Below are 24423 nucleotides of genomic sequence, written 5' to 3'. Positions count from 1 at the left end.
TAAGTTCCAACAAATGAGGCAGGTGTGTTCTTTTCTCATAAGTGCATAGGTGGGAGCCAATCTGAGAGTTCAATTTCTCTCTTCCACTTTATCGGATGTAGCATGCTGTGCACATCACAGTTCTTTAGGATAAATGTATTTCAGAAGAAAAATTTTTCTTGAACATTGAAATGTGAAACTGTGTATATTTTACCAAATGTCAATTGCTATTTGCTGGGTGATTTGAGTTAGTCTCATTCATTATGTGGTTCCAAGCCTGAGAAAGTTATTTCAAATAGGAAAAAAAAAAAAATGACTTGTCCCAAATCTTGGACTACATGCAGTTTCCAAAAGTATAATTTAAGCCATTTTCCACCATTCACTTATAATTTTGCTTTCTACTCCTCTGCTTCCAGCTAGGTTATAACCTCCTGGCCGTAAGGAAAATTGCTGCAAGTCTTACCTTAATTCTGCCATTTTCAGATAATTTCCGGTAACAGCACATATCTGTTCAAGAGTCTCCTGTACCATTCTTCTTTTTCTGGTTAAACTCTAGGCTGATATTTTTTTTAATTTCAAGTTGTTCGTCAAACTTGTATCACTCTTCATTAATGATCAAGTACAACATTACTTATGATCACATAAAAAGGATCCTTCTAGATACAAAAAATGTCTCAGCATGGGTTTTTTTTTTTTTTTTTCGGTCATGATTGTCAAATTATTTCTGGAGACCTGTTTTAAAATAATATAATGTGGTGAAACAAATTAAATTTGTTATTCTCTGTACCACAAAATTCTAAATGACTGCTACTGGAAGTGACTTTTGAACATGTTTTATAGCCTATATTTGTGACAATTAATAATAATAGTAACAATATTCATTTGTGTTTACATGTACCAGTGTTTCAAATGAATTATCCCTAATATAAGCATCAGGAAAGACCATCTCATTCTGCACTTCAGATTATTTCCTCAGGTAAAATTCCAAGATGGGGGATACCAGGGTCATTAAATGTGAGTAATTTGCAAACTCAATATAAAATTGAATCCACAAAGATTATGCTAATTTATTCTCCCATCAACGATGTATGAAAACTCCTTTCACTCCGTATTTTGTCAGCATTTGGTAGCCTGATTGTAACTCTTTTTTCAAAAATTTCTTAATTTGACAAGGAAAAAAATGAGACCACCCTGGTGTTTTAATTTGCATACTGATAAGTTTGTTAGCCTATTTTATTTTCTAATTATCTATCAGTGTCACAGTCTGTTATCCATGCAGATCTTCTCAGTGCCATTGTTTCTAGCATGAATGAACTCTTTTAATACTAAAATTATTAACTTTTGTCCCATTTATTATAAATAGTTGTCCCAGTTAGCTTGCTTCTTAATTGTAGTCTTTTTTATTTTGGACCCAAGCCTTTTTATGTTCAAATAAATAAATGTATTTATTTTAGTCTTTATAAATTCATCCATTACAAAGCCATCTTCATAAAATGTAAATTGTTCCTGTCACTCCCCTAGTTTTTGACCTTAAAAGCCACACTCCTCAGAATAACATACAAGATCTTTCATGACTTGGTTCTCACTTAATCTCTTACAAGTCATCTTTCCACACATTCACCCATCAACCCTGTGATCTAACCTTGCCAAATTCCTTTTGTAAAAGCAACCTGCTTTCTTTCCCACATCTCGTTCTTTTCTCTATTTCTTTTTCTCCCTTCCAACACCCACCTTCCCAGCCCCATCCCATACTCCTCATTAATTCCTTGTAATTTCAAGACTCAAATCCCATGCTCTCTTCTAGGATGCCCTTCTGAAACCACTCACCCTATAGACCCGGGAAGATTTTCCCAAGTGTTCCCACAGCTTTCCAAGCTCATCTCCTTCATAGCATTTATGTTGTAATCTCCCCTTTCCAACTAGACGCCAGACACTCTGTGCAGGCCAGTATCTACGTATTTGCAGGCCAATATCTATATATTTGACACATAGTATATGTCAGTCATTGTTTGTTGAATTAATTAATGACAAAGTTGATGATGAAGGGTACTGGCACTTGGAGATATATTTTAATTGTAAATATATACATTTTTTATTCCTAATACATGATGGGAAGAGAAGTAATTTGGGAGAAACTAAATGACTTTCCAATCCTTAGACTACTTGAAGACATTTCCTAAGGAGTACCAAAGGAAAGGACAATGCTATGTCAAGAAGTACAAACATGTTTCCGAGGCCACAGGCTATCTAAGTTATGGCATGGCATCTCGTTGAATTACTAATAAAGTATAATGTATCATGGCCTTTTGGAATATGTGTATTTTTTCTATCTTTCTCCTACTGTATTTCCCCAGTTTACTCAACCTCAACAACACATATTAAGTGAGACTTACATGTTACATCAAGAGATAACATCAGACTTCAAAGGAAAAAAAAGAAAAGAAAAACTAACAAGAGGAATCTTAGGATGTTGCAATGAAATACAAGGTAAAAGGTAATTTTAAAGGGAATTAGAATGGGTAGGAAACAAGGTTCTGTTTCACTAGATACATAAACCATTTTAGTGTGAACAACACTGATGAGAATTATGAACCTTCCCACAGGCTGCCAAGTACAGCAGTCCCTGATCTTTATTTGTCTCAGTCCGCCTCATGAATTCCAGCCTGATGAAAGCATTGATTCACTCTCTAAGCCTATTCACAAATCACTAACCTGAAAAATACAGTGGGTGGGTGGGGCGGGGGAAGGGGTCCTGGGTCCTTTATGGGTACCAAGTTTAAATAAAGTGCTTTGTCAAAACAATATTATTGCCCTAAAGCATAAGAGGACACTTAATAAAACAAAAATTGATCTCATTCCAGTGAAAAAGGCTATAAATCTGTGACATATATTTCTGGATATAGTAAAGCAGAGATTAATGCAATGAATCTTTAAAAGGAATCCAGTTTAACACAGCAAAATATACAGCACAGGAAACTAAATATCTGTTTATTTCCAATTACTTTTTTCCAGGTTTAAACTCAGATCTTCACTTATTTTTTCATTTAACAAAAATGTTGGGCCTTTGGGCTGAAAAACACCCTACTAAAGACTTCAATAAAGTATTTCATATAGCTTAATAAGATATGTAATCTTTTAAAAGAGCTTATTATGTAATAAAAGTATGAAAATAAAGCAAGGGACACCTTAACTTTAAAATCACAATGAGGGAGAATGGTAAGCAAATTTAATCATTTTACTTTGTTTAAACTAGTAATACCAAAATAATTATCTGACTGACATATTAAAAATGTAAAATACCTACAGTCATTTAAAGGAGCAATTAATTTCACTAATAAAATTAATAAAACTTAAGACAGCAAGCTAGTAGGTTTTACGTATCAAATTAGAAAAGACTAAGAAGATAAAAATACTCATGATGAGAGTAAGTAAATACTCCACTCTGCTGATGAGCAAGTAAATTAGTACAATTTTTATCAAAGACCAGTCTGACAATATGAACTTTCAACATCCTATACTTTCAGCGATTTTTGTCATATTTTTTTCACCTTTTTTGGCCTAAGGAAAATCTGACCATTCCCTAGTGACACTTTGTTTTTAAGTCCTGGAAGGAAAGCAGGTTTTTCCCTCTCATAATTCCACGTATCACCAGAGCTAGAGTAGGTTAGGTATCCTCCTGATTTCCCCTTGCCATTTCCAACTATTACTCTAGTAATAGATCAAGCACACACGCACACGCCCCCCCTATATTATCCAAAGATCAGACTTCACCACATACCAACCCTTCCTGATACTGTCATCTCTTTTAAAAAGTGTCAAGAGTACAGGCATGCTAGATATATTAAAAAATAAAGAAAATCAGAAAGGGAAGAAAAAGCACAAATATAAACATAAGATTTCATAGCACCTTTGCTAGTCTCACCGCCATTTACTTTTGTTGCTTTCAATCCTCTACTAGCTACGTGGCAATCTTAGGCACTGTTATCTAATGTGGCATCTCTGATTCCTGGCAGTAGAGGTAGTGGTTGCAAAAGGAAGCAGAGTTCACCAAAAGAAGAAATTATCATTACTGGTGCTACAAGCTCACCTTTGCCCCTTACACAATCAGTAAACCCACCACACTCTTGAATAGGGCAATGATGTCAATGAGAAAGCATAATATCAGACTGCCTTCCCCATGCCTAATCTAGTCCAGAGTCCAAGATTTATTACCACTTGCCAATTTTTTCCCTAAAGTCACATTGTAGACTTTGAATAACAGATTTTTTTTGAGTCAGAGCCTCATTACTGCAAGGATTCAGCCCTTTATATATGTCATTTATAATGTCATTTATGTCTATTTCATAAAAGAGCTGCAATATTTTCTCCATCAATTTCTGCTGCAAATTGCAAATGAGACAAAAGCCTTTCACTTGCATGTACATCATTATGCTACACATTGGTTATACTCATGTTTTTCAAATTTGATAATCACAACTAGCCATTAAAAGATGATCACTTATTTCAATAAATTACAAAGCTTAAAATCACTTAACACATTGACAAAGGAATTATAAAACTATTTAGCAGAAAGTTTCTCCTAACAAAAATTTTATTATGCTAAATTTATATGAGATCTTACGCCAGAAGAAGGCATAAACTTGCTTCTTGTCTCTACTCTCCCCCTTGAAGCGTAGAAAGGACCCAGAAACTCTTCTCCTTATTATATTTTTACCTGAAATCCAGGAGTTAAGCTTACTGAACACTTGTTCCAGAAAAAATATCCAATAGTCTCATGAATGCAAATGAACAGTTCTACTTTATCTTTCGTCATGGTTGGCTGTTACAATGTGGATTTATCCAAGGGGGTCCACCGTGCGCATGAAATGAGCTATTATTTGTCTACTGACCCTAAATGGAATTCAATGACAAGTTTTAGAAAAAATCATCTCTGCACACCTTGTTCATTATTATGTATTACCCTACTTAGAAATATGGGTTCCAATACTGAGCTTGCTGATAAGTCAATGCCTAAAGCCTTTAAGCCACACTTAATTTCTTCACTAGTCTTGAATTTTCTCCTTGGTTGAATGAAGATAGCAATACTGCCCATCTCAAAGGTTTGTTGTGATGATGTAATGAACAATGCACAGGTCATGCTTAGCACAATGCCTGGCATATTGGAAGTATTCAATGGGTTATGATTTTCATGGAAATTTTTCTATCACCACAAACTTCGTCTTTGATTTCAGTTAGTAGGCAGCTATAAGATTTTATAAGGAAAAAAGAGAGTATTTTTTCAGCGCTCTTTGCCTACCAAAAGAAACACTGATTTTGACAAACACTTAAGGATGAGAGTATCTTTGTGGAACTTGGGAGTCCAGTGCAAAGGTACCCACACCCTACTGGAGCAAAAATTCCCCATTGAAGAGGTTAAAAAAAAAAAGCACAGTTTCACTTTATCCACAGCAGCCATCCCCCAAGGTGGTACATCTCAGTGCCAAGAGAGGTCTCCCAGCTTACAATTTCTCCCACATGGACATGCTACTTAACTCTCTGCCCCTCATCTCTTCATCTATAAAGTGGGACTAAGAAGAGTCTTTAAATCATACACTTGCTGTAGTGATTAAAAAAGTAATGTATTCAACATTCTTAGAACAGTCCCTGGCAAACAGTAAGGGCCTTATAGGCATTAATTAGTTTATTATTATTATTATATTATTATTATTATTATTATTATTATTATTATTATTATTATTATTATTATTATTATATGCCACAAATTCAGATGAGACACCAATGAGCAAAAGACAGAGCTCTTTCTAGCTAGTGTGCTTGCATTTATAACAGCCTTTCCACTAATTTTCTCTCTCACATCAATTCACAAGTGGCCATGGTAAAAATTCTAATGTTCTTTGCCCTTGTTAAGAATCCTTATGATGTACTCTAATATTTTCTATTCTTTCATATTTGATTTTATTAACATGCTGACCACATAACTCTTCCTCTAGGAAATCTTTTGAGGGGGAGCTTCTTGACTTAGGTCTCAAAGCCTGAAACAATTATGATGGGAATGCTGTGGAGAGTTACAGTGAATTGCTGAAATTAATCCGTTTCTGCCCCTAGAGCTATGATAAATCCCCAAATCTGAACACTGCTACAAAACAGGCAAGGAGAGGGATGGATGTTGGAGACCTCCCCAATATCCAATATCATACATATATTACCACATACCTATGAGGAAATACTTTGGGAAATTCTCTTTTTCTGAGCCTTGGTCCATAACATTATTTAACTCCTATAATATGAGTTATGACATATTTTAATAAAATCTTCTAAGATTGTACCAGCCCGCACCCCAAAACGCTGTTCATAATCTGCTACACAGACTTCATGACCTACTAAGTCATAATTTATAGTTTACAAAACCAGTACCCACAATAGCTGACTCATCATTTCCTGCTTGCCCCTTGGTTCAACTTCTCCAAAAAAGAAAAAAAAAAAAAAAAAAAGGAAAAACAAAAACAAAACAATAATGAAGAGGCCAGGATCATCTTCCAGAATCCTCATCTGTCCCTTCCTGACCTTCACCCACTATAATGCCTCCATCAGCCCCTAGTGTTTTTATTTTTCTTTCCTTTGTTCATTAACATCACTGTGTAGCATTTAAGAACACAAATGCTGGAATCAGAAACCTGAATTAGGACCTCAGTTTTGCCTCTTATTAGTTTTCTGACCTTAAACAACACTATTTACCCTTTGAACCTCAGTGTTCGTTACATGCAAAAAATGGGAATAATACAATTAACACATTCATAATATTAAAGTGAGGACTAAATGAGAAAAGATGTGAATACGTGGAACAAGGTAAAGTACTCAATTCAAATTAGCCATGATTGTCACTCTAAAAGCTAACTCACATAACAAGATGAGCTAATTGCTCATTTTTATTAAAAAAGACTACTTAATGTTTCCACTTCCAGGGCACTAGATGTTTAACACTAAAGCAAAGAATTTCTAACTACAGAATGTACAAGATTAGTCAGCTGATAAAAAAGGAATTTTTATGACCAGAGTGCTTTTCATGTGCCCTAAAGTCACATTACAAATAGCCATATATTTGACTCTACTCTTGCTGAAAAGAAAGAAGAAAAAAGAAAGCAAAAAGCAGATTTTTTTTTTATCTTAAAAAGCACTAGCAAAATTTCTCTTGTCTCTGAGTTAACCTGGAAACATTTCAGAGTTAGACCCAAGGAGGTAAATTATCTGTCTTCCTTCCTCTAAGACTAATATTTTAGAAAAGCAAATCTTGAAAAATGATTACAAATTGAGCCCTTTTGGAAAACAAGTAAGTCATGAAGTGAATTAGCTGAATAAAAACTGTTTTTAGAATCATTAACAATCTGCATGACCTCCCCAACCCTTCTCCAATGAATCTTCCAATTTGCCACATGCTATTTTATACTTTTGTTAAAATCTATTTATGCATTCACAGTACTTATTCACAGCCTGGAGATCAGAGCCCTAAAACAAAAATCACATTAAATGCTGCAGACAGAATGTAGAAAGGCTGTAAAATTATCCATCCATAGTTATGGAGCTGTTATTAACCCTATGGCAACAGGCCAATTTAGAGACGTTATTTAAAGTTGTCATTCAGAGTGTTAGCATGCCATTGTGGTCCCATATTTTCCACATCCATTACATTTGATTTATAAGTTTTTGCTTTGTAATGTCTAATGTTTGGCCATTGGTAGTATGGCTTTGTGCAGTTAGTTATAACTAAATAGAAGTCATATGTTGTATCTTAACAACAAATGCATTGGGTAGATTTATGGTCTTATACTCAATTTTACATTGTTCCTGAATATTCAGTTTCACACCCCCCCCCCCATCAAATCCATGGCCTCAGCAACTACCCATGAGCTTGATTAGGTGCTAAACAGAGGCACTTTCTGCTTGGGGACAAAGGAGAATGGGTAAGAGAGGAAAGGACAAATAACTTTAGAGACAAAAAAAGAAAAAGAGTCAGGATTTGATACTTTGGGTTTTTCCTTTCTTTCAGTATTCTGATATAGGACTATGTTATGAATGAACTGAATTCCAGTAAGTTAATTAGCTGTGGATTTACTCTTAATTCTTTCAGCTTACTGTAGTAGTATATCATTCTTTTATGAAGATTTATGCTTCATTACACTTAATTGAAATGGTTAAAGAAGACCTAACTTAAGACTGGGATAAAATTGGAACATGAAAAGCATCAAAATGTAACTCTGCATCTCTATCTAGTTACAGATAAACTTTTTTGTATAATTGATTGTTTTGAGATGAGCTACCTTTATGCTAGAAAAAATTCATGCCATTACATTCTGATTATTGTTCTTTCCAATATACTTATTAAAAACTATTCAATCATTCTTAATGGATTAAAATTAAGCTGAAGTGAACAGCAAAAAAGCCAAATGCAAAGATGTAGGAAGGCAATTACTACTCAGTAATTTTTACCATCAACAATAAAAACTCTTAAAAATGCTTTCATAATTTACTATATTTTCACAATAAATGTTATAAGAGTACAATTTTACAAAGCTCAAAACTAAGGGAAATTAAACAATATTTTAGCATACACACATTGGCCATAAAATTTCATTTTTAAAAAGCAAATGAATGATACACATTTATTTATAACTAAATGGAAAGTAGAAAAAGAAATTTGAATAGTGATTACCATAGGGATAGGCAGGGATATGGGATAAAGAAAGAACACAAAGAAAGATAAAAGCATTTGCTAGTTTTCTAGGACAGGGGTTGGCAAACTTAGGCCCAAGCTCAAAATCCTGTTGCAACCGGTTGGGAAAATAAAGATTTACTGATACACAGCCATGTCCGTTTGTTCACATATTGTCAGTGGAAGCCTTTGTACTATGAGAGCAGAGTTGAGAAGCTGCAAAAGAGACTCTATGGCCTGCAAATGCTTAAATATTTCCTATCTGGCTCCTTACAGAAAGATTTTGCTGAACCCTGATCTAGCCTGTAAAAATAAAGAAGCCCTCTACTAACTATTATTTATATGTGGAATGATGGGATTTACTAACCCCTCATTCTCTTTAGCTTTACCAATCCTCATCCCTGATGAAAATTTGTTCATTCAGCACAAAATTATATATAAGCAGTGGAAGGACGGACAATTGATATTAAAAGGGCCAAGTTGTGTTTGTCTTATAGGTTCTCCAATCTGAAGAAACTAAGAATCCAATATATTCTTTTCAGCATGGAGTCAGGAAAGGGTTCTCAGCTTTGACTACAACAGAATGATAGAATAATTTTTTAGCCACCCATTGAGGCTGACTGTATATAAACTGAAAGAGACCTTGATGGAAATAGAACTTGAAGATACAGAACTTGAAGGAATGACTTTACATCATCACCCAGATTCCAATTAACTTTTTGATTAGATACCAGTTGAAGTACAGTGATTCTTTTTAGTGCTTAACTGTCCTTATACACCACTCTAGAAAGCACAAATCGTAGGAGCAAGGTTAGATATAGGCCAGTGGTGCTCAACCACAGGCAATTCTGGAGCAATTCTCCATAATTCAAACTTCTTGGGTATATATTTTTTCCAAATCAAAAATATTGTTTAGTCTGAATTACCCATACAGATTACCTCAGTTCTTTACTCTGCACACAAGGTGACAGCACATAGATATATTTTTTAAATTATATTATGGCTTACACTTTATCATTTCATTTTGATAACTGACCATCTTTCAACAATATGAATTGCCAAAGAACACTTTTGTGAGGTATCTTTTTTGTTATGCAGCTTTGAGTAGGGTATTAGCATCCGCACATACCTTGGTCCACGTCAAAATGATATTATTGTGCGCTCTTTTTAAAAAGTGTTTGGAAAATTACATGTCATAAACTTAAACAGCCTGGCTGTCACTACCAGTAGGAAAAAAACTGGTTATAGCAAATGTTTCCCATGTATCCCAAAGAGGCTGTGAACATTTTCATTGAAATAAAGAATCTGTTTTATAATTAGTATTCCATATGTAACTATTTTCTTCTTAATTTTAGTCCATAAATGGGTATTTCTAATCTTCACAAGAAGATATATGACAGCTTTGTTGTTCATTAAGTGTCTCATTAGTAGTCTCTGGAAAAGTAGGATTCTAAACAACCAAAATTAGTAAATGTTAATAGACAATTCTCAGACTTTTAAAGCACATGTTCTGATGTTCATAATCACAGCTAGCATGTCCATCATTACTTATTTATAGATGTTGTTAGTAAAGATCTAGCAGAAACACTTATTAAGGAAATTGAAATAGAGTCTCCACAAATGAATTGATCAATGTCTTATTCTGTGTGGTCTACTTCAAACTGTAAGTGTTTACCAAGTGAAATATGAGACATTCCCAGAATCAGTGTTAATCATACCTACCATTGCTCTATCCACAACTAACCTAGACAAAATTATGAAGCAGATAGTTATGTAGATCAGCCTGCTTTCTAATCAGTATATTTAGAGGTTCAAAGACCTCTTTTAATTGTTTTATTTTATTTTTAACTAACTCTACCCTTTTTGGTCCAAGGTGTTCATGTTTCTAACAGTGTAAACTATCTTAAAAACAGTTTGTGATTTACTCTATTAGACAAAAACTACATCCACAAATCTAGCCAAAATGATCCGTTCTCTATTGTAAGCTGCTTCTGAGGTTGTTGTAGGAACCATGCCCTTAAAAGTCCTATTGTTTAAAGACAATGATTTGCATGACATGCTGTTAAGATTCTAAAGACATGTTTTTTCCCTTTGAGGCTCCACATTAATCTTACATTTTATGTAAAGTAGTAAAATATTAATTTTAAGTACAGTGTGAAAAGTTAAGAATATATATTGTAATTCTTAGAGCAAACACTTGAAAAGTAATGCAGAAAGGTATGGTTAAAATGCCAATAATTAAAATAAAATGGATTTTTAAAAAATATTTGTTTAATCAAAAATGGCAAGAAAGGAACCAAAACAGAGGAGGCAAAGAAAAAACAAATAATAAATTGATAGAATAAATCCAATAGAAGCAATAATTACATTAAATGTTAATGGACTACACATGCCAAATAACAAAATTAAATTGTCAAATTGGATTTAAAAAAAAAGCAAACCCCAACTATATGCTGGCTCCTGCAGACATGAACTTTCAAAATAAAGAACACATGGGTTGAAAGTAAATAAATGGGAAACATAATGCCATGCTAATACTGAGCATGAAAAGACTGGAGTAATGTTATAGTAACATGAGACAAAACAGATTGCAAGACAAAGTGTGTCCTGTCTATGACCTGAGTGATACTGAAAATACAATATGTAAAATACGTGAAGTGCAAGTGGAATCATGCACGGAGGGAAGTGTTTAACTTTAAATGCTTATATTAGAAAATGGAAAAGATTTTAATCCAGTGGCTTAAAACCTCCACCAGAAGATTTAGGAAAAGAATAATAAAACAAGAAAAAGTAGAAGAAAACAACAAAAGAGTAGAAATCAAAGAAACAGAAAACTGACAATTGAGAAAATGTAATGCCAAAAATTGTTTCTCTGAAAAGATAACAAAATCTATCAACCCCTGCTATACTGATCCAGAAAAATAGAGAAAGAGAATGCAAATTACCAATATCAGCTTTGAAAGAAAGACTGTCACTACAGACCTAAAGCAGAGTAAAAGAACAATAAGGAAATATTTTGAATAAATGTATGTCAACAATTTTGATTACTCGATGATAATATCAACTGTGAGAAGCTGATAAAAAAGAATATGTATATAAAGAGAATGTACATAAAATGTTTATGTTACACTGGTGCCAACAATAAGCCAGGCTTTATATATCTCACACAGCCTTATTTCTCCATGGATAAGAATAGTTCGCTCTGCTTAATAGATGAGAACACAGGAGCTTAAAAATAATAACTAACTTTAAAAGTTTACACAGAGAATAAAGAGTTGTTATTTGAACCCACAGTCTACTTGGCTCTAAAGCCTATGCCTTTTAAATAATATAACATGATGTTATAGTGATAGATACATTTTCCTTTAGTTGGTGCTTATAAAAATCTATATCTAAGTGTTATCCTGTTTTCTTATCACCCCTAATATCCTAAATGTGAAAACTGCATATTTTGAAAAACTTAGTTGAATTTTTCTGTTAAACTTAAAAAATACAGGATAATAATTTATGCTCTAAAATTTCCAAAATTACAAGTAAGTTTTAAGTAGTATGAGCATAGCATAAAATAACTGTAATCACAATAACTTCTCTGGGTCAGGAAGCAGGTTTTATTCAACTTAATACTTTCCATGGGAACAAATTCAGTGCCATCCAAATTATTTTTAGCCAAATCATTTTTAAATTATTTTTAAATGTTATATCTACACCCAAAAGTACAGAATATACATTTAATTTATAAATGTATAATCTATATATAAATTAAATGGACTTAATGGGCTAACTATAAAACAAAATTATTACCAAACAAATCATGCTGAAAACACAATTAATTACTTAGTTAAATAATTAAATTCCTAAAGCATCAACCAAAAATCATCTGGTGTCAGATTTCTCATCATCAAGATGTTAAATGATAGTGAACAAAGTTTCCAATTTCTATGTGAAATTATACCCTCATTTCTATACGAGGGCAAATTATAAATCAAATGTGAATCCAAATCAAAGATACTTTCAGATATTCAAGAATTTAAAACATTAATTTACTATTCTTTCTAGGAAATCCACTTAAATATGTACACTTAAACAAGAGTAGAAAAAAAGAAAGAAGACTTTTCATATGAAAAACAGTGAGCTCTCCCAGGATTCCGATAGAATGAAATGCCAAGCAGACAGCTGTGCAGCAAGTCTAGAAAATCACCGGTCCAAATTAGAAGAGGAAGTTAGTGGGCCCCAAGAAGAAATTCCTCATTAAAAATGCCACAAGAAACAACATAAAAACACATTTTATGAAAAATTTATGGTTCAAATATGAAGCAAATTACAATGCGGTATGATTTTCAGCAATTTATGAAAGGTTAGAAAAGCCAATCCATTCGACCTTAATTTGGTGATATTCTTTTTCTAACAATGAAGCCTTAACAGTAGGACTTTAGGAAGGGAATCTTAGCACATCACTTGATTCTGAAACTAAAACTATTAAAATAAAAAATTTATTTAGAATTGATGTGTAAAAAAGCCTGAGATATTTATTTAAATACAGATAATACATGAAATATTTATATGGATATGGATGTAGATAAAGATAGGGTATTTATCTTGAGTAAACCTACCAATTAACAATGAAAGACCCAATCATGCTTGCAGAAGCAAATATAAATACTGTCGATATTAGTAACGTGAAAGTAAAATTACAGATGGCAAAATTCTAAAAGGAATGGTAAGGGTGCTAAAAACCATGCTTTAATAGGGAAGAACAAATCTGACCCCATATTAGATCAGTTCCTTTGTCTCTAACCCTGTGCTCTGTTACCAGCACTTAGTCCTGCTGGTTCTGCACCTTTTGTAAAAGACTGTTGCCTAGAGTCTGAAATATACAGGACAGCCCATTCTCAAGGCTCTGACCTTTAAGAGTATGAACACTTTTCCATTCATATAAAGATAAAAAGCTGCAGAATAGAAAATAACATTTGTTTTGTTGGAGGTTTAAAGGGACACCATGATCTCACCTATGTGGACAGCTGCAAGAACAAAGGATTCTGACACCAAGAAGTTTGCACCAACGAACCACACTCCCTCCCCTTTTTAGTATAAAAGGAGCCTGAATTCTGACTTGGGGAAGATGGTTCTCCAGGACGTTAGTCTTCCGTCTTCTGGGTCTACCGACTTTCTGAGTAAAGTCATTATTCCTTGCCCCAGTACCGCATCTTTCTATTTATTGGCCTGGCCTGTCGTGTGGCAAGCAAAACGAGTTTGGACTCAGTAACAATGTCTTACATTAAGGCAAAATCAAGAGTTAACTGTCTGCATATGATGGAATAATAATAAGTTTATATATAATGCTTAAATTTATAAAAGGAACTAATAAAAGATAATTAATAATACCAATAACAATAATTGAGAGAGCAGGAAGGGACTGGAAAATACGAGTTAAATACTTCTCTTTCATAATAGAGGCAATAAAATTGATATTTCCAATGTTAGCACTTCAAGAAATAGATTATTTAGATTCATGGGAGTATCCAACAAAAGATCTAACAATAACAGTTGAAAATGATTGTTTCTGACAAGAGAGTACAAAGGATAGAGCTTTTCATTATAAGCCTTTCTGTACTATTTGAATTGTTAGCATACCCATTCTGTTTTGAGAAAAACAAATAATTTTAAATAAAACAGAAAACAAAGAGAAGGAGTATTTCACAGATAATAGCATATAACCTTGACTAACAAATGAATACTCTGAATATACTGCCACTGACATGGGCAAAAAAGCCTATAAAGCCAAGAATAGAGCAGATTTCTTAAAAAGGTAGACAATGGCTATAATTCATATGAATTATTCTATATACAATTTCATTAGTACTAAAATAAAAATGGATACAGCAAGAATAATTTTAAGTCTAAAGCTTCTGCAGGCAATACTCTTGTATAAGCTAAAAGAAATGCAAAGAATCAAAGTACTGCTGAGTGGCTGCAGTGTTTAAGTCACTGCTGAAAAGGTCCAGGTCATCAGTAAATCAGGTACTTCAATAAAATTCTTAAAAGCACTGGAATGTGTAACTATATTCCAATAATGAGAAATATAAATAATGAAAAACATTGGCCAGAACAGTCTCCAACAGATTTCTGAGCCACTCACAATGCTGGCATTAAAGTTTGGCTGTCACCAATGAAGATAATAGAGAAATTTTCCCTTCAAAGGTAAGATCTTAGGATCTGGAGGCCTCCCTCTGTACTTGCAGTCCCTTACTTTATGTCACCTAAAAGACCAAACTATTTTAACAGTTTTAGAAATCTCAGACTTCAAACTACATGAGGAAGATGTAATTTAAAAGTTCACAGTTTTAAATTATTCAATGAGCTTAAATCTTGAAAACACCAATTGCAGTTTTCTCAGCTTCAATGCTTCTTCAGGTGGACTGGACTCACCTGTGAATATATCCCTTGGCTCACCAGGTGCCTGTCAGTGCACACTTACTTCCACCTGCTTCCTGAGAGTATGCACTCTATTTCTGACCACAACCTTGAAAACTAAGTACATTTTCTGTATGTACTCCATTATCCGCAACATGATTTCAGGAAGGATCTCTTCTCACACAGCCACCTCGGGGCTACTCAGTATCTTACAGTAAGTAGACTCTTTCTGCTCTGAAATGCATTCAAGTAGATTCTGTTATGTTAGTGACTGCAGGATAGCAGGACCAAATAAGTTATATCGCTTATGCTAAAACTGGGAAATGGAACAGGCAATCCTTATGGGTATGTTTTTGCATAGTCTTAGGGAATCAGGCATTATTAAAATTACTAGAAGGAGGCAGTGGTAGGAGATCCTTGTAGTTAATGGGAGCATTGTATTAAAGAAGAGTGGTAGTGCCTGGTAATCCAAACAGATAGGTGTGTTACTTCTCTTAAACCAAGATCGGTATGGCACAAAGCTCCAACAATAGAATGCAGAAATCCCAGAAAGCCTGAACAACACAGGCAATAATAGTAACAACAGCAACAATGAGTGACAGGTACTGAGCACTTACTATGTGCCGATATTTTACATGTATTTTTATTTACTTATATTATCTTGTTTAAATCTCAAAAAATCTTATACACTATGAGCTATTATAATCCTCACTTTGTAGATGAGGAAACAGAGACTTAGAATGGATATTTAACTCACCCATACCTAGCAAGTGATAGGATAGGAGTTTAAACCCAGACGGTGTAATTCCAAATCTGACACGATTAAGCAGTCTGTTACGTGGCTCAAGACAAAGATTCAAACATAAAAAGTGAGAGTGAACAACAGATTTTTCTAGATGCATGTTAGGTATCAATGAAAAGGGGGAATTGATGGCTTTATAAAGAAAAATAAGAAAAAGAGGGATTAACAATCTGTTGAACTAGTACTAAATGGAATTTAAAGGTACCTTAACTTTTGGAAATATCCCCCAAAACTCAAGACTGATGCAGGAGACAGTTGGGCATAAATCACAATTAACAAAATATGAGAAAGGCAAAGCTAAGGGTGAACATATTTTAAGAGTTTATTTGTAAGCGATTTTAATTTAATGAATATATTTTAATAAAACAAATTAAATTTATTTCTGTGCATGAATAAAGTATTATGAAAGAAAAAGAGAAGGAATATTAAAAACTAAAGGATCTAATCTTATTTAAAAATATTTGTACAAAAATTGGAGGTGATAAAGTCATGAGGTTAAGGATTATATTGGTTTTAATGGGTCATTAATAGCCATTTCTGTGTTCAACCTGACATTTGTTTTTCTCATTTTTGTAAGTGTTATGGTTCCAGGTTTACTTTCCCTATTTGTTGAACTTGGACCAGATACCACTGAGATCCTCAGTAGTCTTGTCCAGAGGAAGGAATCATCTAGCTTCCTGGGGAACAAAGAGTAGAATCAACCTGATGGTGAAGACTCAAGATTGTACAACTCTGGAGCTACACTGGGATAGAGATCTTCAAGACCATTTGTAACTAAAATATCATCTTCTTTGAGAATTTCTACTGTTGCAAATACATTTAAATATTAAATTAACGGATAGGTGGAAAGATAAGTAAGTAGATAGAGAGATTTCTAAGAGATCTTGTGAACATACAATGTAAACTATGATGTAAAAAAAACTTAATGTAGTCAAAAGAAAAGAGTTTAATTCAAAATTCTATCCAAAACAGCTCACTTTTGAGATTTCATCATAAGTTCTTTGCCGGAGTTACACAGACCAAATGTAATATTCTATGTCAGTAGGATATTTCATGGCTTGTCACCTTCAAATGTAAAAACAACTCTTTAACTGCCTTATTCTCTGAGTTGGCTCAGGTTTTCCAAAAGTTTCTCTTCAATATGGCGATTCTGCTCAGTGTGATCGCTACATGTAATATAATACGACAGTGCTGCCCATTAACTTGTTCTCTAAAATACCCTTAAGTAACTGACTTAATACAATATTCAAGATGGTACAATCAGGTAGGAAATCTTGTTCTGAACTATAGTGACCAATGAGCCCAGATTACAGCAGTTTCCCTCCAGCCTTATATTCCGAAGTTTCCAGTGGCAGTTTGTTTCTCCTGGAATCAAGTGCTCTAAATCAAAGTCTTTAAAGCAACGTTTTCTTCTTTAGAGCACAGATTTTAAAATAGAATAAAGAGTATTCTCCTGCTTGCATTAATGTTTTCTTCCTGTCTCTATAAAAATGTTCATCACATTTAGTCTCCATTAGCTGCTCAACTCCAAAGGTTATTCAAAACTTTACAATTAACAGAATTGATGTGGATTCTTTATTTCAGAAGAGGTTTTTCTAAATGTTCTAAGCCTCATGTTTTCTTTATCTATTCAAAGTGTAAATGTAGAATCCACAGTTAAACTACCTTTCTCTAGCCATGGAACATAAATGTTTGTTTCTCTCCAGATACATTATCTATCATTTACAACAGACTCTTCTAGGGAGTTTTTTTTTTTTTCCAGGTGCCTATTTCTGCACTATTATCCAGATTTACTGAATCAGAATCTCTGAAATTGAGGCAAGGTAAACTGCATTTAAGCCTCACAAAAGCTCTTTGAACATATTAAAATTTGAAAGTATCAAAATTATAAATTCCATAATTCTTCATCTGAAATTCTAGATTTATTCACTGAAGCTCTATGAAGAAGTGAAAAATAGACATTACATATATATAAAAGTTTATGTGTATATATATACACATATATATATGTTACCAATATATTATATTTAGACTTTAAACTTAGAGTCATTAACTATAAGATAATATATTTTGACTTTTAAATAAAAAAAAGTAAGCCATACCAAATGAGATTTAGAGAAAACTGGATCTTTATTATTCTTAATGATATGTGTATGAAAATAACAAATTCAGACCCAAAGTCAGATCAATGAAGTCATCACTTATTCATTCTTCAACTGATACTGTGCCAATCCTTCTACTAAGTGCTGGAGATAGAAATATGAGTTAGATATACTCCTTCCAGTGGAATAAACACACAAAAACAGATCTCTGCAATATAATGGCTTATTACAGCAGTACAGATACACAAAGGTATTTTGGAAGCACCAAAGAGTACAACTAAATCTGGCTGGGTGCAAAATGAAGGGATAGAGGAAAGAAAGGCTTCTTGGAGATGACTCATGGGTGAAGACTTTAAATAGAAGTATGAGTTAGACTGCTCAAGAGTAGGAGTTAAGAGAACTCAAGGCAGAGAAACAAGAAAGAACAAAGATATAGAGATAAGAAACAGCATGGTATGTGTGATAATCTGTGAGTCATTCAGTGAACTGAAAAGAAAACCAAATGTCAGGAGTTGGTTTAGATTTGAAACTTGAAGACAGGCAAAAGATACATCATTAAATGTTCAGTGAGACATGTGAACTGCCTTGGACTTTAAACAATTTTTGTTTTGTTCTTCCCTTCTCCTAGGTCTCCAATTACACATTTGATAGACTGCTTGGTATTAGCCCAAGAGTTGATGAGATTATACATTTTCAGTTTTTATCTCTCTCAAGGCTTTATTTTCTATGCTTTCTACATCTACATATGCAAGTTCGTTGATCTCTTCTGCAGTCTCGTCTGCTATTAAGCACATCTAGTGAACGTTTTTCAGGGTTTTTTTTTTTTTAATCTCTAAATGTTCCATTTCATTTTACATCTTCTTATGTTCACGTTTCCTTTTTCACTTGTTTAATCATTTTTTAAAATTTGAAGTATAGTTAATTTATAATATATTAGTTTCAGGTATACAACATAGTGATTCTAAATTTTTACAGATTATAAATATCAGAGAAAGATAAATAGTGCATGTTTCTACTTACATGTAAAATCTAAAAATTAAAATGAATGAATATAACAAAATAGTTACAGACTCACAGATACAGAGAACATAGTAGTGGCTACCAGTGGGGGGGGGGGGGGACAGGCATAGGTAAAGAGGATTAAGAGGTACAAACTACTAAGTATAAAATAAAGAAAATACAAGAAGGTAATATATAGCACAGGGAATATAGGCAACATTTTGTTCATGTTTTCTTTTAAATCCATAAGTATATTTATAATATCCAGAAGAAACATTTAATGTCATTTGCTAATTTCATAATTTCCATCATTTTGTGTGTGTGTTGCTATAGATTGGTCTTTCCCCCAGCTATAGTCACAATTTCCTTCTTCATAAGTCGTAATTTTTTGTTCTTCTGGTGCCCCAATCAGGTGAGTGTCTAAGCAAAAAAAAAAAAAAAAATTCTTGCATGCAACATTTTGAGAAATTTCAAGGCTACCCAAAAAGTTGCATGAACAGTAACTAAAATACATATACAGTCAAAAAAAAAAGATTCTGTGTGTTTCATCTTGTTGGAGATTAAAATAGATTTTAGTCTGACAGGCAGTTAACTTGAAACTTTTGAAGTTTGCTTTTAAACTGTGGCATGGGTATAAAATACTCCTTCTCAATGGGTGTTCCACATGAAAATTAAAACCTAGTATCTAAGGCAACATTGTAAACAATGAATTAACTTATCTCTAATGCATTTAGAATGGTATTATATCAACCTTGAAAGAAACAAGAAAACAGTTATTCATATTATTTTCCACAGAATGCCAGTTGAGAAATATTGATAATTTAGCTGCATTACTGAAGGCCCAGGTGTTTAAGAAGGACTTCATTCTAACTGATCAAAATTCAAATGTTCCCTGTGTGTGAATTTGGGAAACTTTTCAACTTACAGCTTCCTAGCTATTCTTTGCCTGGCCTTAAGTAGTTTCTCCATATATATATATATATATGTATATGTGTATATATGTGTGTGTGTGTGTGTATATATATATGTATATATGTATGTGTGTGTGGTGTATATATGTGTGTATATATATATATATACAGCTTCATATATATAGTGTGTGTGTGGTGTATATATGTGTATATATATATACAGCTTCATATATATTATATATATATATATTATATATATATATATATTATATATATATATATATATATATATATATATATATATATATATATATATGTATGTGTGCTAGGATTTCAAATGAGAGTTCCAGCAAAATAAAAACTAAGAGAACAGACATTGGCTTAGGCAATTAAGAAGAAACAAAAACCTTTCACTCACTCAGTAGGTGTATGTGGCTGAAAGCCAAATGCCAACAGGTAGAGAATGGGATGGAGGAGCTGACTGCAAGTGCAGTTACTCTTTTAAGGGATGAAAGGAAGAGGATTGATTAAATTGAAGCTAAGGAAAGTTATATATGGGTCAGGAGAGTATACATTTGTTACTGTTCTGCTCAATGCACAACAGGCCAATAAATCAGGAGACGAAGTAATGGGGCAAGGAATAACGAGTTTATTCAGAAAGCCAGCAGACCGAGAAGATGGGGGACCAATGTCCAAGAGAACCATCTTCCCCAAGTCAGAATTCAGGCTCCTTTTACAGTTAAAAGGAGAGGGCGTGTGGTTGGTTGTTGCAAACTTCTTGGTGTCGGAATCCTTTGTTCTTGCAGCTGTCAATGTAGGTCATGATGTTCCTGTAAACCTCCAACAACACAAATGTTATTCTCTGTTCTGCAACTCTGTATCTCTATGTGAATGGAAAAGTATACCCTTTGTGGTCAGAGCCTTGAGAATGGGCTCTCCTGTCTATTTTAGGCTACAGACAACATTCTTTTACAAAAGGTGAAGAACCAGCATGACTAAGCACAGGAAACAGAGCACAGGGTTAGAGCTAAAGGAGCAGATCTAATATGGAGTCAGATTTGTTCTTCCCTATTACATCTTTAGTATATGAGACTTGAATTCTTAAAAGCTGAAGAGAAGAATTTAAAAATACAGGAGAGAAGGGGGAGGGTATAGCTCAGCGGTGGGGTGCATGCTTAACATGCACGAGGTCATGGGTTCAATCCCCAGTACGTTCATTAAAATAAATTAATAAATAAATAAATAAAACTAATTACCTACCCCCAAAATACAGGAGGAAGGGAAAAATAAATGGATTAAGGTCCTAGAAGAGAGAGGCCAAGATGGAGTCAAGAACAGAGAAAAATTGGTAAGCCTTGACCAAGAGTCTTGACCTCCACTGGTATCGGAGGAAAGAACACAGGAATCAGCATCCAAGCCCACAAAGAAGGCTTGTTCTGGGCAAGGGTTCCTACCTGGTTTTCTGAGCAGTGACAGGACCTTGATCTGAGGACGGTCTGCCACAGAATTTGGGAAGGGAGAGCAGGATGCCAGAATCTGAGAGCAAAAGCCTTATTCTGAAGGATGGTCCTCTCACGCACTGTGCTACCCAGAACCTGCCAGCCTGACAGAGCAAAGAAAAGCTTGCTAAAGGTATAACTAAGGAATCAACCCAGAGAAAATATCCAAAAGAATGAAGCACCCTTCTCTAGAACACAGGGTGCACATAGACATACACATTCCCATCTATATACATAGAATGACTTCGTGTCCCCAAGAAACAAATACATGAATCTGAGGACCAAGGGGTGAGATATGAGAAAGTCTCACTCGTATCACTCCCAGGGAACTACTTGGAGAACGTTTGCTTCCTGCCTCACAATTCTGGGTTCTGGGAAGTCCTGATTCCCAAAAGAGGAAGGGCAAACAGGGAACACAGCACAAATCCCACTGAACTTTAAGCTGTGACTTTGGACTGAGCACTTTGGGCTTCACATGACAAAGGACTAGCAGGCAAGAAGTCCCCAAGCATGGCAGAGGTAATCGAACCTGATCATTAGGAAGAGGTAAAGAAGAGGTACTACTACATAATGGAGGCAGAGAGAAATATGTCTGGCACACAGGTGAGCCACTTAAGATATTGCTTGTTACTCCTCTGCCTAATTATGATGGTAAATGGACAAGGACAGAAATCATGAACTTAGAAGGACACAGTGACTGGGGATTTGAATACAATCCCTAAAAAGTACTTAGTAATGGCAAGGCAGGAAAAAAAATTAAAAAGACAAAATAATAGTGGGGGAGAGTAATATAGAGGTCAGAACAAGCTTTCTCTAAATTCATGGTATATCTATTTTTCTCCTATAGTCTCCTGATTTTCCAAGAATAATGATCTATTATCATCGAAAAATTTCTACATTATAGAGAATGCAAATTAGTGTTTACTGAGAACCTACCATGTGTCAGACAATTTTCTTACATTACTTCAGATATCTTAACAAAATCCCTATAAGTCGTCTTACTCTCCACAGATTAGGAAACTGAGTTTTAAGAAGTGAATAGTGACGGATATTTCCATTTTAATATGTCCACATAGAAAACTAATAAAACCTCTGGGCTTCAGATAGATTGAATATGAGCATGGAGACTGAAAACAGTACTGAGATGGCCAAGTATAAATGCTTAAAAGCAGTGCTCTGCAATAGAACTTTCTGGGATGATGGGAATGTTCAGTATCCATGTCTGTTCCATCCAACATGGTAGCCACTAGCCATAAGTGGTTACTGAGCAACTAAAATGTGGCTAATGCAACTTAGGAATTTTCTAATTTTATTTGAACTTAATTAATTGAAATTTGAATTTAAATATCCACTTGTATTAAATAGAACAGTGCTAAATGACTATAACTCAATAAAAAAAATGTTAAAAAAAAAATAGAACAGTGCTAAAGGACCCCTGGAAGTTCTCTGTGCTTCCAGTAAGATATACCTAGGGGTTAAGACAGTTGTTACAAGAAAAGCAATGCAACTCTGAATTTCCAGAACAACAGTTCTAGTTTACTGACCACACTTTTCCTCCCCCTCAAGTTCTGACAAAATTGGACTCACACATTTCAAGTTCTAATTCTTAAATAGAGCAAATGTATTATAAACATTGATTAAAGACTTCCAGCAGCCACTGCTGATTTCAGAGAGATCCTATTGTACAGACACACTCTGAGCTACTTTTCATTCTTCACAACTTATTAGCTCAGTAAAGTCTAACTTTCTTTCTAAAAAATGATGTGGAGATATATTAAGTTCAACAGCTGTTTTCTATCTTTTGTTGTTGTTTTTACGCCTGATGTTGTTGGGAGGGACTGGTTTTGTTTTGTTTCCCACCATCTGACTAATTTTTAAATGTCTCCAGTTTACTGTTTACTGTCTGTGCAGCCTCCTTCTCCAGAGATTTAGACCAAATAGATTTTTCCTGATTAGTTCCTCATCATTATTTTCTGAGCTTCCAATTAAGTATCATCTGGCAATCTGGCAACTCTGTGAGACATTAAAGCACGCTGAATTTCAATTTTGCCTTTTAACTTTTAACTTTCATTAAAGAGAATCTATTTTGAGACTGCTGCTGAACTGAGACCTCCAAATATTTCATACCTTTTGACACCTTGCCAAGCCTACAAATATCTACATCCTGCTTAAAAGGATTTTTTTAAATCAAATCATATGACAAACCATTTACCAAATTGAGTATACTTAACTAATTTTCTAGCTTCTCACATTCTATCTAATGAGTCACAGTGAAATTCTTAAATTTGGGTCATTTCACAACTTTCACAAATATTTTGAAATTAACACAATTTCTCTTCAGGAAATGTATGAGGTGAGAGAAATACCTGTTGGAGAGTGTTAACAAGGTACCTATCCTTACCTTCATATAAATAGTCATTTTTCTCACCTGCTTCTTTGCTGAGATGAAAAAGGAGATGTAGATTTTTAAAACCCAGAGTGGACTAGGCATAAAAAAATACTCTGTTATATAGAGGGACCAAACTTTTACCCTCAAGTTACTATGGCTTTCAAGTAACTGGCTAGATGTTGAAGGCCACATAAAGAGAATGTAAGCAAATATTAAACTTTTTAAAGCCAGAGTCTGAGTTTGAATTCTGATTCTATTGTTGAACATCAGACAATTATTTAACATATATGTACCTCTGTTTCTTCATCTATAAAATACAGATTATAATACCTATCTCATAATGTTGTTCTGAAAATTAAGTAAGGTTATATTTGTAAAGCACTTAAAATAGTGCCTGGCATACAAGCATACTCACCTAAGTTAATGTAAGTGCACAGAATCATAGTATAAGAATGTTGAATAGAACTTTAGATATTATTCATTTTATGTTTATATTTAACACTTGCATGATCCTAGAAACACTTTTTGCACATACCTTTGGGACTTTAGTATTTAGATTCTAGAACAAGCAATAAAATTTTAAATATTCACTTACAACTTGATATAAACAGAATTCACAGAAAA

General features: G+C 33.9%; 1 long non-coding RNA gene across 25 annotated transcripts in view; it reads right to left on the bottom strand.

Moving 5' to 3' along the window:
* LOC105066475 (uncharacterized) overlaps positions 1-24423 on the bottom strand; it is a 305515-nt gene that overhangs the window by 241920 nt on the left and 39172 nt on the right. Inside the window, exon 5 of one of the 25 annotated variants that reach the window (XR_835050.3) lies at positions 18006-19420. The exons of 22 other annotated variants lie outside the window; for them this stretch is intronic. This is a non-coding gene — a long non-coding RNA (uncharacterized LOC105066475). Of the gene's footprint in view, positions 1-18005; positions 19421-20290; positions 20750-24423 lie in introns of those variants that run through there. 2 more of the 25 variants (XR_012503254.1, XR_012503249.1) reach the window with 2 other exon arrangements.

Source organism: Camelus bactrianus, chromosome 29, assembly GCF_048773025.1.
Source record: "Camelus bactrianus isolate YW-2024 breed Bactrian camel chromosome 29, ASM4877302v1, whole genome shotgun sequence".
Classification (NCBI taxonomy): domain Eukaryota; kingdom Metazoa; phylum Chordata; class Mammalia; order Artiodactyla; family Camelidae; genus Camelus; species Camelus bactrianus.
This window is presented reverse-complemented; position numbering and strand designations above follow the sequence as displayed.